The following is a 14,880-nucleotide window of genomic DNA, read 5'->3' as shown; positions in this document are numbered from 1 at the left end:
ATTAAATTAGAAAAAGATTAATTATAACAGGATCCTACTTTTAACAAATCCAATTGAAAAAGATTTAAAAATAGCATAATGCCTAATGTTGGCAAGGATGTACATAACCAGGTACTCTCAACAATTTTGCAAGGACTTTGCATTGGTGCCCTTTGACCCATCAATTCAATTCACCTAGGTCTTCTGTGTCATCTTCTACATCCTATAGCTAAAACTGGACTGTAGAATTTTCCCAGTGTTAGCTGTCACTGTAGGATCACTGTCACTATACTCAAGACATCAGAAAAGGTCTGTCAGTGAAGTGAGAACAGTTTATCAACAAAGGCCATGCCATGGCCACTTTATGGGTGCAGATCCTGACAAAAGGATTCGCAAGTTGCCAAGGAGGTTAAAAGCAGTCAAAACAATGGTGACAGTCATAACGGAAACAGACTTCATTGCTTGCCACGAGGATGTGGGTGCTATGAAGCAGAACCATCGATCTGCACCTGGGAATACATGAAGGGTACTGCGTAATACAGCAAACTATCTCCATTATGTGGGGAAATAGCAATTTTGTAAAACTTCACTTATAGAATCTTAAGTTTCTCCAAGTCAATTTTGTTTTGAAAGAGAACACATTGTTATAAGCTAAAAATGTCTCATCAGGTCTTTTGTCCCCATCTTAGTAATTGGTATGATGAAATGGATTGAAACTATGTAACTGATTTCCAGATGACGTAAAGGAAATGCCATCTTGTTAAATGACCATTTCATTCAAAGGGAATGTATTTTGTACTACTGTATCTTGCAAACAGGCTTATGTATATCTTACGATTGTTTCCCAAGTATATAGAAGTGGGGTCAGAAGCTGTTTCCCATCTGTCTTTGTGTTCAGGATATAATCCTTGGGATTTATATAATACAGTAATGAAGTCATTTGACATTTTTGTATCTCTGAGGTTCTTTTCGAGATTAGTTTGATGATTAAGAAGGGAGAGATTAATGTGCAAAAGCACCTTGAAATTATAAGCCATGGTTCTCTTCCAGTTGAAGATATCTACTCATTGCTCTCTTTCCCCAGTCAAAACAGAGGTGACTAATTGATTTTCATTGTGTATTGACTATTAAAAAAACAGGGATTATATGAGTGAATGTGTGATGCAGAAAGTTTAATAGATATTTTTATTATAGTTCTCAGAATCTTGATAACTCAGAACACAATTTAGTCTTAAAACAGGAAAATTATACCTCTCTTGTTTCTTCAAGTTTTCTTTAAAATGGAGGTGGAAAATTTTCCTTTCATGCCTCACAGGAATCAGATCAAAAGGCAAACACAAAATTTATTTATTCTCACATCTTTTAAAAGTATGATGGCCAGTTACCCAATATGTACTTTACTTTTTGTGGGTTCTTCCTCTTTGTGTTTTTCATATATAACTGTAAGTAGTTCAATATAATGAATTAGTGACATCTCCCTTGAAATCATTTTATTTGTCAGATTACTAACATAGAGCATCATTTTTCCTTCTTCCAGTTTGGCAATGTTCTATTGACCTTTTCAAATTTCCAATTAACACAAGGTATGTAAAATTAATAACCTCTTTAATCTGAGAAGCTCACCTTATTTGTCTTCATAGCTGAAAACATTTTCTAGTTAACACTTAGTTATAAAAATTTCCCATATCTTGTAGAAAATTCACAAACTCTCATCAGTCTGTCTTATTAACAATCAAGTTAGCATATTCTACTTATAAAATCACCAATTTGAACATTCTTATTCATTCATTCATTCATGTATTTATTATTAGTTTCAGGTGTATAATTTAAACATTCTTTAAGGATCCTTTTCAAAGCAGCCTTACCTCATATGTTGCCTTTTCTTTTACATGTAGACCATTCTACATGATTAAATCAGCAAGCATGCTCAGTATGTCCTTCAGATTTGATCCTTACCTAATTTGTGCTTCAAGATTGTAGAGGTCTATGCACTTGGAAATCCAAGTGTGTGCTTTACCTAGATGGCCTGTAGGTAGACTGTAAGCCTCCTAGTAGGTCAAATGATTTAAAAAATGGTGAGCTAATTAACATTTCATATACCCTGTTTCCCCAAAAATAAGACCTCGCCGGACAATCAGCTGTAATGTGTCTTTTGGAGCAAAAAGTAATATAAGACCCAATATATTATATTATACCGGCTTTAATAATTTTTGCTCCAAAAGATGCATTAGAGCTGATTGTCCGGCTAGGTCTTATTTTCGGGGAAACAGGGTATTTGTTTGAGAGTAAGGTTGTATCTTCTGAGGAGTGTTTGGTGTGGAGAGCCATGCCTCTTTCAGTACTAAAATTATCTGTATCCAAATAAAGTGATAAAAGGCCACACTAGGGAAACGTCATATTTTGGTAAGTGGCACGTTGATCAATTACAGGTCTTCTGAGGGGGTACGGGTTAAAATTCTTACTAAAGGATCTGGAAGAGATGATGTGATTGCTCTTGATAGAAAAGCACTGGTAGAAATCTTGTCAGGAAGAAAATTTGATCATTGTGACCTGAATAGAGATTCTATATAGAACAAAGCAATTTGTAAATATCTTTTAAGTGCTCCTAATTTTTAAAATGATTTACATTTTTCTTCTGTTTGATCTTAGTTTATATTGCGTGACTGGGAGACAGAAGAGCACGATTGTAGGTCCTGACCATGCCATTAACTTGCAGTGTGACTTTGGGTAGGACTTCTAACTTCTAAGCTTTCTCATTCGTGATGTTACGGACTTGTGCTAAATGATCTCCAAGGTAGCATGCAGCTTGAAACCCCTGTGATCGTATCTTGTGTAAATGGTATAGTCTCTGATTTCTGATTATTTAAAATAGTACCTAATTGGATATAAAACATAAAATAAACAAATGTGCACATTTAAAAATTTTCTATGCTATTACTATTATTTTAATTGCGAAGTCTATTTCTTATGTATGCCTTAATCTTTGAGAAAGTTAAGGCTGGCTGTTAAATAGTTCTTCTAATTAGTATGAATGGTTGTAGCATTTAAAAATCCTTGTCCTGCCTTTGATAAGATCAAAATTAGAGTGAATAATATGCCTTGGTTGAACATTTGTATGCAAACCATGTAGCTTGAAAAGATGTGTTTAGGCTCTGAGAATAAAGCAGAAGCCAGCACGTTCTGACAGCTGTGAGAAGCACAAAAAATATTAATGGTGGCAGTTAGAGAGTTAGACGGAGAATAGTAATGCACAGGTGCATTTTCCCTGGTGCATATATTTCTTCTTTAGTATTCATGATAAGTTTCCAATACCTTCATCTTTACACAGGAATTAGAAAACAGTTCAGACTTATTAATTCAGCTGAGCGATAGCCTAAGACAGCTAAAAGAATAATGCCTAAAGTGGTATGTATATTTGTAATAAAGTAGTCTTCTACAAGAATGTTTTAAATATCACCCTAATTCCATTTCTCTTTTCTAATGAAGTCATCATTATAACAGTTTTATGGATAGTCAATGGAATTGTAACAGCTATATAAGATGTCAGAAGGATAGTAGATTGGGGGAAGAGGGTTATCACTTTGTGAGGGGTGTAAATGTCTAACTATTATGTTGCTTTGTACACCTGAAACTAGTACAAAAAAATAACAGTTTTATGGTTCTTCTAATTCTATTCTTATTCATATCTAAGTAGACTAAAAAATTCCATTAATTGCAAGCTGTTATATGTGCCTCATTAGCCACTATCTTTTTTTAATTTTTATTTATTTTAAGTGTGTTTTTCCAGGACCCATCAGCTCCAAGTCAAGTAGTTGTTTCAATCTAGCTGTGGAGGGCTCAGCTCACAGTGGCCTAGGATTGAACTCAGCAACCTTGTTGTTAAGAGCACTGTGCTCTAACCAACTGAGCTAACCAGCTGCCCCCTGGCCAATTCAAGTTTCCAGTATCCTCCTCTGAACATTTTTTAAAAGGGGAACAGGACTTTATTGGGGAACAGTGTGTACTTCCAGGATTTTTTCCAAGTCAAGTTGTTGTCCTTTCAATCGTAGTTGTGGAGGGCGCAGTTCAGCTCCAGGTCTAGTTGCCATTATTAGTTGCAGGGGGCACAGCACACATTGCCTTGCAGGAGTCCAACTGGCAACCTTGTGGTTGAGAGCCCGCGTTCCAACCAACTGAGCCATCCAGGAGCTCAGCGGCAGCTCAGCAGCAGCTCAGCTCAAGGTGCCATGTTCAATCTTAGTTGCAGGGGGTGGAGGCCACCATCTCTTGCAGGAGTCAAGGAATCCAACCAGCAACTTGTGGTTGAGAGCTCAGTGGCCCATGTAGGAATCGAACCGGCAGCCATCAGCGTTAGTAGCACCGAACTCCAACAGCCTGAGCCACTGGGCAGGCCCCCTTCTCTCAGCATTTGACTTTAAAGGTTAAAGTGTCACTTATGGTTGAGTATAATCATGTGACAAAACTTTTAATTTAATATAGAAACTCATCACTTCAGAGTAGCAAAAAATGCAGAAATGGGAAGCGTGAATTTTCACTTGACTATGTCTGAGCACATGATCATGTAGAATCCCTCTGCACACCACAGAAACTCCAAAGAAGCCAGAAGTAGATATCCTGAGTACTCTGTACTCAGAGTGATAAGGGGATATGGTACAATGTGCACAAGATCGGTACAATAGTGATATTGTTCCTCTCTCAAGTTCATTGTCAATGAACAACGTGAACCATTTGGGTCTTGAATGTCCATGCAGATTTCTTTCTCATCCTCAAAACTCTAGTCAACTCAACTACTTGACGAAAAATGATGGCTATAATGTCATGCTGCCATAGATACATGAATTGTAGAATTCAACCAAGCCATTGAAGGAAATTTTCTTTTTTCTACAAAATCGGAATAAAAACTTGTATGTTAGTTATCCTAAATTTATATGTTAGGGGAAAATGTCAGTTTGCAAATCCTCTTTTATAATTGCAACCACATGTCTTAGAATATGTACCAAAAGTGCTTCTGGAGAATTTTTACTAAAATGTAAACAAGTCAAACTTCACTCTAATTTTAAATTCTGTCTCTTTAAGACTATTAAATTCTATTCAGAGGATCTCAGCTTGGGCCTGGTGGTATGTTAACAACAGCAAGATGGCTGATATTAGTTGCTGTTATGGTGGTGTCACATGCCACTTTTGGATTCTTTCATTCTGGGATCAGTATATTTTATAACTTTGGAGAAAAGAACATACCTGCCTTGAGGACACGTTTTCCCTGTGTCTTCTTTGAAAGTCTCTCCCACCGTCCCACCCCTGCCCCACATTTCTCTTTCTCTAAACATTATGTTCCTGAAGTTCTTCTGAAATCTTCCCTTGTTTATTTAGGATGTAGTGATACAGGGTCATGAAATTTCATCAAACTACAAATTACCAGATATGATGTATCTAGTGAGATTTGAGATTGGTTATGAGGTCTATAACGAGTGCACATGCGCATGCACACACAATTTTAAAAATAACAAAATTATTGTGAATCTGTTTGGACTTTGAGTATCAAGTTTCAAATAAGATAATGTTGTATATTATGTAGCAAACTGTGTATTGACAGTCAAGTCTGCCAAGTTTTAAGTTGCATTCTTAGAAAAGCAGATATTAACTCTTGAAGATTTTTATCACGTGTAGACATTTTGACTTAGTTATGGTTTTTCAAATCTGTAAATCTTTCTTTTGATGTTTTCAAGTTGAATTGGTATCTACCCTTATTACCTTCTGTTCCTGAGGTAGTTTTTTTTTTTTCTTTTTAATTCTGCTAGAGTGGAGCATAGCATAACAAAATCATTATTTCTTTGACTAAAATCACTGTGAATGAGCTCACACTTGTATATCCCCTCCCCCAGGCCTTCTCCCTGAACAATAAAACTTTCAAGAATTTTAGCACATATTTATAGAGAATATTTTTAGTGTATGCTGTATGGATTTGTCTGGGGCTTTGAGCAATATGTTGAATATTATAAAAGTATTCATATATGATGAGGAAAATGGATGATAGCTCTTCTGTATTTTAAATTATTTTTATTTTTTAAAAATTTTAAAAATTTAAAAAATTTTTTCTATAGAAAACCCTAAAGAGTTTACCAAAAAATCTATTAGAACTAATAAATGAATTCAGTAAACTTGCAGGGTACTATTCTGAAATCTGTTGTTTTAATATACTAATAACTATCAGAAAGAGAAATTAAGAAAACAATTCTATTTTCACTTGAGTCAAAAAGTATACAATACCTAGAAATAAATTTAATCAAGGAGGTAAAGAACTATTCTGAAAACTATATGACATTGATGAAAGAAGACTGAAGAAATTGAGAGGAGACAAATAAATGGAAAACTCTACCATGCTGATGGATTGAAAGAATTAATATCATTCAGATGTCCATAACCTAAATCAATCTACAGATTCAATGCAATCTGTATCAAAATACTAACAGCATTTTTCACAGAACTGGAACAAGTAATCCTAAGAAACGTCACCAAAGCTTTTTTTTTTTTGACTCTCTGAGCAGCACCATGGCGGTCGGCAAGAATAAATGCCTTACAAAAGGTGGCAAGAAGGGAGCCAAGAAAAAAGTGGTTGACCCATTTTCTAAGAAAGATTGGTATGATGGGAAAGCACCAGCTATGTTCAATATAAGAAATATTGGGAAAACACTAGTCACGAGAACTCAAGGAACCAAAATTGCATCTGATAGTCTCAAGGGTCGTGTTTTTGAAGTGAGCCTAGCTGATCTGCAGAATGATGAAATTGCATTTAGAAAACTCAAGTTAATTACTGAGGATGTTCATGTTCAGGGCAAAAACTGCCTGACTAATTTCATGGCATGGGTCTTACCCATGGCAAAATGTGCTCCAAGATCAAGAAATGGCAGACCATGATTGAAGCTCATGTTGATGTCAAGACTACCGATGGTTATTTGCTTCATCTGTTCTTTGTTGGTTTTATTAAAAAATGCAACAATCAGATTTGGAAGACTTTTTATGCTCAGCATCAACAAGTCCGCCAAATCTGGAAGAAGATGATGGAAATCGTGACCTGAGAGGTACAGACAAATGACTTGAAAGAAGTGGTCACTAAGTTGATTCCTGATAGCATTGGAAAAGACATTGAAAAGTCTTGCCAATGTGTTTATCCTCTCCACGATGTCTTTGTTAGAAAAGTCAAAATGCTGAAGAAGCCCAAGTTTGAATTGGGAAAACTCATGGAGCTTCATGGTGAAGGTAGCAGCTCTGGAAAAGCTATTGGGGATGACACAGGTGCTAAAGTTGAACGAGCAGATGGATATAATCCCCGAGTGTAAGTATCTGTTTAAAAATCAGACTTTTCATGGTGACAAATAAAACCTGTTGCTGGAAAAAAAAGCCACAAAAGACCCTGAAAAGCCAAAGCTATCTTAAGAAAGAAGAACAAAGGTGGAGGTATCATGCTTCCTGATTTTAAACTATACTACAAAGGTATAGTAATCAAATAGTATGGCACTGGCACAAAAACAGACCATAGATCAATGGAACAGAATAGAGAGCCCAGAAATAAATCTTCACTGATATGATTAATTAATCTACAGCTAAGGAGGAAAGAATAGACAAAGGGGAAAATACAGTCTCTTCAATAAATGGCGTTGGGAAAACTGAACAGATACATGCCGAAAGGGGGAAAAAAGAAAAAGAAATTAGACCATTTTCTTGAACCACATATAAAAATAAACTCAAAATGGATTAAAGACTTAAAAGTAACACCTGAAACCATAAAACCATAAAACTCCTAAAAGAAAATATAGGCAATAAAATCTTTGACATCAGTCTTAGCAATATTTTTTTTGAAGGAACTGTCTCTTTATTAACATTTTTATATTATAACTATTTTTTAATTATAGTTGACAAGCAATATTAGTTTCACGTGTACAACATAGTGATTAGGTGTTTATATAACTTATGAAGTGATCACTCTGATAAAGCTAGTACTCATCCGACCCCATATGTAGTTATTACAGTATTACTAACTATATTCCTTATAGTATACTTCATATCCCCATGATTATTTTGTGACTCCCAATTGTACTTATTAATTCCCTCCCCTTTTTCACCCACCCCCTCTCAACCTCTCCCTCCCCAAAATGTTCTCTATATCTATGAGGGTGTTTCTATTTTGTTTGTTCATTTATTTTGTTTTTTAGATTCCACATTTAAATAGAATCATATGGCATTTGTCTTTCTCTGTCTGGATTACTCTACTCAGCACAATACCCTCTAGGTCCATCCAAGTTTTTGCAGATGGCAAAATTTCATTCTTTTTTATGGCTGAGTAATAATCCATTGTATACCTGTACCACCTCTTTTTTATCTATTCATCCATTAATGGACACATAGGTTGCCTCCATATCATGGCTATTGTAAATAATACTGCAATGAACATATAGATGCATATGTCTTTTTGAAGTAGTGTTTTGTGTTTCTTTGGATAAATACCAAGAAGTGAAATGTTGGGTCCTTCTTTGTCTCTGTTATAGCCTTTGTTTTAAAATCAGTTTTTGTTTGGTACAGCTATTGCCAACCCAGATTTTTTGTTGGTTTTGTTTTATGAAATATCTTTTTCCATCCCTTTATTATTTTTCCTTTTTTCTTTTATTAAATGTATTGGGGTGGTAATGGTTAGTAAGATTACATAGATTTCAACTGTACATTTCTATAATACATCATCTATATATCACATTGCATGCTCAACACCCAGAGTCATTTCTCCTTCCATCACCATATATTTGATTCCCTTTACCCTCTACTACCACCCTTCTGCCCATTACCCTCTGGCAACTAAACTGTTGACTGTGTCTATGAATTTTTGTTTGTTTGTTTGTCTTATTCCTTTGTTGCTTTCAGTTTTATATCCCACGTATGAGTGAAGTCATATGATTCTCGAATATTTACGGTGGCCAAGACATCGAAACAAAAAAAGTGCCCTTCAATAGAGGATTGACTAAGAAGATGTGGTACATATACACAATGGAATACTACTCTGCCATAAGAAAAGATGAAATACTGCTATTTGCGACAACATGAATGGATCTTGAGATGATTATGCTATTGCTTTACTTTCAATGGGTGTGTCTTTTGATCTGAGGTTAGTTTCTTGTAGGCAGCATATGTCAGGATCTTGTTTTCTTATCCATTAAGTTGTCCTATATTTTGATTAGAACATGTAATCCATTTGCATTGAAAGTAGTTATTGATAGATATGTATTTACTGCCATTTTAGTATTCATATTTTTGACCGTTCTTTTCTTCTTAAAGAAGACTCTTTAACATTATTTGTAATACTGGTTTGGTGGTGATGAACTCCTTTCACTTTTCTTGTGTGGGAAGCTCTGTCCTTCAATTCTAAATGATAGCTTTGCTGGGTAGAGTAATCTTGGTTGTAGGTCCTTGCTTTTCCTCACTTTGAATATTTCCTGCTAATCCCTTCTAGCTTGCTGACAGTCTAATGGGAGCTCCCTTGTAGGTAACTAACTGCTTTCTCTTGTTGTTTTTAAGATTCTTTCTTTGACTTTAATCTTTGGCGTTTTACTTATGATGTTTCTTTGTGTGGGCCTCTTTGGGTTCATCCTGTTTGGGACTCTGTGCTTCTTGGGCTTCTCTGTCTATTTCCTTCACCAGGTTAGGGAAGTTTTCTGTCATTATTTCTTCAAATAGGTTTTCAAGTCCTTGCTCTCTTTCTTCTCCTTCTAGTACTCCAATGATACAAATGTTAGAGTACTTGATGTTATCCCAGAGTCCCCATAAACTCTCCTCAATTTTTTGGATTCTTTTTTCTTTTTGCTGTTCTGGTTAGATGTTTTCTGCTACCTTATCTTTAAATCGCTGATTTGAACCTCTGGTTCATCTAATCTACACCTGGTTCCCTCAAATGTATTCTTCATTTCAGTTAATTGTGTTCTTCATTTCTGACTGGTTCTTTTTTTTTAATGTTTTCTATTTCCATTTTTATGTTTCCTATATCTTTGTTGAAGTCCTCCCCAAGATCACTGAGCATCCTTTTAACCAGTGTTTTGAACTCTGCATCTGGTTGATTGCCTGTCTTCATTTTGCTTAGTTCTTTTCCTGAAGTTTGTTCTGTTCTTTCATTTGGGACATGCTTCTTTATCTCCTCATTTTGGCTGCCTCCCTGAGCTTGTTTCTATGTATTAGGTAGAGCTGCTATAGCTTCCAGCTCTAGTAAAGTGGCCTTATGTTGTAGTGCTTTGTTGAACCCAGTGGTATAGTCTCTCTTGTCACTGGAGCCTGGTGCTCCAGGTGTGTACCTGGTGTGGGTTGTGTGTGTGCTCCTGTTGTAGTTGAGCCTGGCTTGCTGTTTGCATGTCAGTGAGCTGATTGGTTGTGAGGACTGGCCATAACTACAGTGGGGTGGTGTGGTGCAGGGTCTGACCCTACAGAGCAGGATTTGCTTTAGTAGAGATCTAGTGCCCGTCAAGACTGCCCTTTAGATGTTTCATTTGTGGCAGTGACCAGGTGGTGCCTTAGCAGTTTCCAAAGCCTGTCACGGGGTGTGCAGTATTGAGGTGCCTCAAGAAATTAAAAATAGAATTACCATATGACCTGCAATCTCATTTCTAGGTATTTATTTTAAGAAATCATATATATATATATATATATATATATATATATATATATATGATTTATATATATATATATATATATATATATGATTTTTATATATATATATATATATATATATATATATATATATATATATAAATTTGAAAAGATATATGTACCCCTATGTTCATTGTAGCAATATTTATAATAGCCAAGATATGGAAGCAACCTAAGTGTCCATTCTATGGATAAAGAGGAGGTGGTACATATGTACAATGGAATACTACTCAGCTATAAAAATAAAATGAAATCTTGCCATTTGTGACAAGGATGGAACTAGAGGTTATAAATGAAATAAGCCAGACAGAGAAAGACAATGCCATATGATTTCATTTATATATGGAATCTAAAAAAAATACAAACAAAAAAAAATTTCATGGAACAAACTAATGGTTGCCAGATGGAAGGGAGAAAAGGGGATGGGCAAAAAAGAGATAAGAGATTAAGAAGTACAAATTGCCAGTTATAAAATTAGTTATGGGGATGTGAAGTATAGCATAGGAAATATAGTCACTAATATTATATTAACTATGTATGGGGCCACATAAGTACTAGATTTATCATGCTGATCACTTTGTAAGGTATATAAATATATACCCTAAGTTGTACACTTGAAAATAATATGATATTGTATGTCAACTATAATTAAAATAAATTAAAAAATAATAAATTATAAAACCAATAAATAAAATTAGATAACAAAGCTCTACGGAATTTGACTTTGTACCAGAAAACACTGAAATTTTGATTTGCATTAAGTATTATGTTTTCTTTTTTGTACAAAATTTGATTCTGATATTTTGTTACATATGTGCTTTTTTATGCATATCATGTTTCCCAGAAATAAGACCCAGCTGGACCATCCCCTCAAATGCATCTTTTGGAGCAAAAATTAATATAAGACCCAGTCTTATTTTACTGTAATATAAGACCGGGTTATAACATAATATAATATAATGTAATGTAATATAAGACCAGGTCTTATATTAATTTTTGCTCCAAAAGACACATTAGAGCTGATGGTTCGGCTAAGTCTTATTTTCAGGAAAACACGGTATTAATAATTGTGAACATCTTTTCCTCACATTAAATATGTTACCATACTTAAAAAAACCAAAAAAGTTCTGCAAACTCATTGTTTCCATAGTGATACATTGTTAAGACAATATAAACAAATGTGTGGATTGTACCGAAGCCTTTTTGTTTAAGACACACGAGTATAGTGTGAGCTCAAGTACCCATTATGGAACTTCTGTAGCCAGAAAGATACCTTTGGCAGCACAGCAGGTGGTTGATTTTCTGGGTTACTCAGGAGCCACGATAATCAAATCTTTGTCTTTGTTTAGATTTTACCACAGTTGGATTTCATATCCTCATTAGTTCATCTTGACAAATAAAATCAGTTCCATTTCTCAGTCCCAAACTATTTTCCAGAACATAATGACTCTCACTTTTTTGATAGGGCACTTTTTTGATAGGTTACTAGCCTAAGGCAAACTGCCCCTACAAGCATTCTCTTTCCTACCTTCCAGCCTGTCAATTTTTCATTTAGAAAATCATACCCATAAGGTCTGATTTATGCTTTATGGAGCTTATGACTTATGCTTTATGGAGTTTTGGAGCACTTAAATTTTGCTTCCTTATTCCTAAAGCCAATTCTACTTTTTTAGTTAGTCTTACAATATTTTTGAGGTGTGGTAAAAGATAACAAAATTAAAGGCAGTTTTGGGTAAAATTATCTACAGAGGGGAGAAGTTTGGGTAGGACAGAGAAGAGAAAACTAATGGTTTATGGATACAAAATGAATCTATAATGGTGAATACTGGAAAAAATGTAGAAGGCTATAATGTATTAATGGGAATGTAATGTATAAAGATCCAGTGTGACCACAATAAGATAGCACCTATTAGCACACCTACAATGAAAGATAGTAATAGTTCTAAATGCTGAGATAATGTGAAGAAACTGGATCTCTCATACATTGATGGTGGGAATGTAGAATGGTACAGCCATTCTGGAAAATAATATGACTGTTTCTTACAAAGCTAAACATGCATTTACCATATGATCCAGCAAATGCACTCTTGGGCATTTATCCCAGGGAAATGAAAACCTATGTTCACACAAAAGCATATGAACAAGTATACATAGAAGCTTTAATTGTAATAGCAAAATATAGAAACAACCCAAATGTCCTTCCATAGTTGATAATCCATCCACAAAGTGGAATACTATGCAGCAATAAAAAGAACAAACGACTGATACATGCAACAACCTGGATGGATGTCGTGAGTATTATTCTTAGTGTAAATGATCTCAAAAGGTTACATACTATACGATTGAATGTGTATAACCTTCATGAAACAAAACTATAGAGATGGAAAAAAAGATTAGTGGTTGCCAGGGGCCAGGGTCAGGGCAGGGATGAAGTGGGTTGGCGGTGCAAATATAAATGGTAGCATGAAGGAGTTCCTTTGTGGTGATGGAATAGATTTGTGCCTTGATTGTGATGGTGGTTTCACAAATCTATACATGGGATAAAATTGCATAGAACTACACACACACATGGACATGTAAGCAAATGCATATAAAAATGCTGAAAATGAAATAAATTCTGTAGTTTAGTTAGTAGTCTAGTTAACAATATTTTACCAATGTTGATTTCCTGGTTTTGATATTATACTATAATTGAATAAGATGTCACTACTGGGGGGAACTAGGTTAAAGGTACGAAGGATTCCATGTTTTAATTGTATAACTTTCTGTGAGTTTATTATCATTTCAAAATAAAGAGTAAAAAAAAATACCACCCAGGTTGTTTTTGTTTTAATGATGTACATCAAAGTTTTCCTTGCTTCTATAGTGTAAATACAATGTCTTTGGTCATTCACAGTGCATCCTGTACTGGCTTAGGAGGATTACATTAATTTGTAATTATATGAGAAAAAAACACTGACTTACAATGCCAAATTGAGCTGTCAAAGGGTGTTGAATGGAAATATAGGCTAAGCATCACATTCAAGATAAGACAAGCAACTCTCTTCACTGGGGTACATAAAGCTGGATCTCATATCTGTCCCATATTTGATCAGTGGATAAAAGAGTAGGAACGCATACTCTTTGTTCTAAGGGTAGAACATGGGACATGGAATATTAATTTCCTGTGTATAAAACATTGATAATCTGCACATAAAACAAGAGCCTCACCACCAACCCACAATTAAGGGGAAATAAATGCACCAAAAATACCATAAGAGTAAAGCTAGTCAAGAGAGACAAGCGGGTATTGAACCATCATTGTCAAAGTTTATTTTAGGGGGAAAGAAGTGGAGTGTCCTGAAAGCAGAAGGATGAAATAGCAAGGTATGCTTCAGCACATTCTGATGGGCAAGAACAGATGGAAGCCAACTAACAAAATGAACTAGGACTCTGCTTTCATTCCCTGTTTGTGTAGTAACCACCTTAACAAGCTGGAAGCCCCATCAGACAAGATAGTGGATTCAATCAACAATGGTTTCCTACTTATTTTGGCTCTGAATATGTCTCTAGGGTTTTCAAATTGTTAAAAATCCAATAATTCCCTCCAGAGGCTGCATACCTGGATACTCCCACACTAATTCTTTTTGTCTGAGTAATCATGTGCTCCATCAACTAAGACAGGTATTGGTTAGGTATGATGAACTATGGATAATTTATTTTTTAGAAGCAAATAAATAATTTTGTGGCTCATTAGGCTGATCATTTCTCTGATTTGTTCGACCTTTGCTGTGCTTTTTTATCAGCTGGTTTTCTCGGACCTCATTTGCCCCTGCAAAGCTTCAGTAATCAAATGAATTGCTGGACCCATCAATCTGATGCCATGACCTGTTAAAATGGAATTCATCAGAAGAATTTCAGTATGTTTTTGTTAGAACAGTTGTCAGAAATATTTCATTCCTGCTCTCTAGTACCATTGAGTGACAGGTGACTGATACACGCATGGAGGAAATAAAGCATTTATTAAATTTTAAGTTGAGATGCAGACTGAGTCAAAATCTTTCTATATATAGTCTCCTTTGCAGAAAAGATCTTCCTGTAGTCATGTGTGCTCAATTAAACTTGGGATCTTCTTCTTTTGAAAGATTAATCTAGGTGGGAGAATACTTTGGGTTTAAACACCAAATGTGTTTTTGGATGGTACCAAGTCCCCAAAGAGGATTTAAGTTGAAAGTGGAAAAC

The 14,880-nt window shown here is 35.1% G+C and overlaps 1 pseudogene; it reads left to right on the top strand.

Annotated features, from left to right (window-relative positions):
• Positions 1 to 6,528: 6,528 nt before the first annotated feature.
• On the top strand, positions 6,529 to 7,316 carry LOC117023216 (40S ribosomal protein S3a-like; annotated as a pseudogene).
• The last annotated feature ends 7,564 nt before the right edge of the window (positions 7,317 to 14,880 follow it).

This window comes from Rhinolophus ferrumequinum, chromosome 6, assembly GCF_004115265.2.
Source record: "Rhinolophus ferrumequinum isolate MPI-CBG mRhiFer1 chromosome 6, mRhiFer1_v1.p, whole genome shotgun sequence".
Lineage (NCBI taxonomy): Eukaryota > Metazoa > Chordata > Mammalia > Chiroptera > Rhinolophidae > Rhinolophus > Rhinolophus ferrumequinum.
Note: the sequence above shows the minus strand (reverse complement) of the source record. Positions and strands in the feature narration are given on the sequence as shown.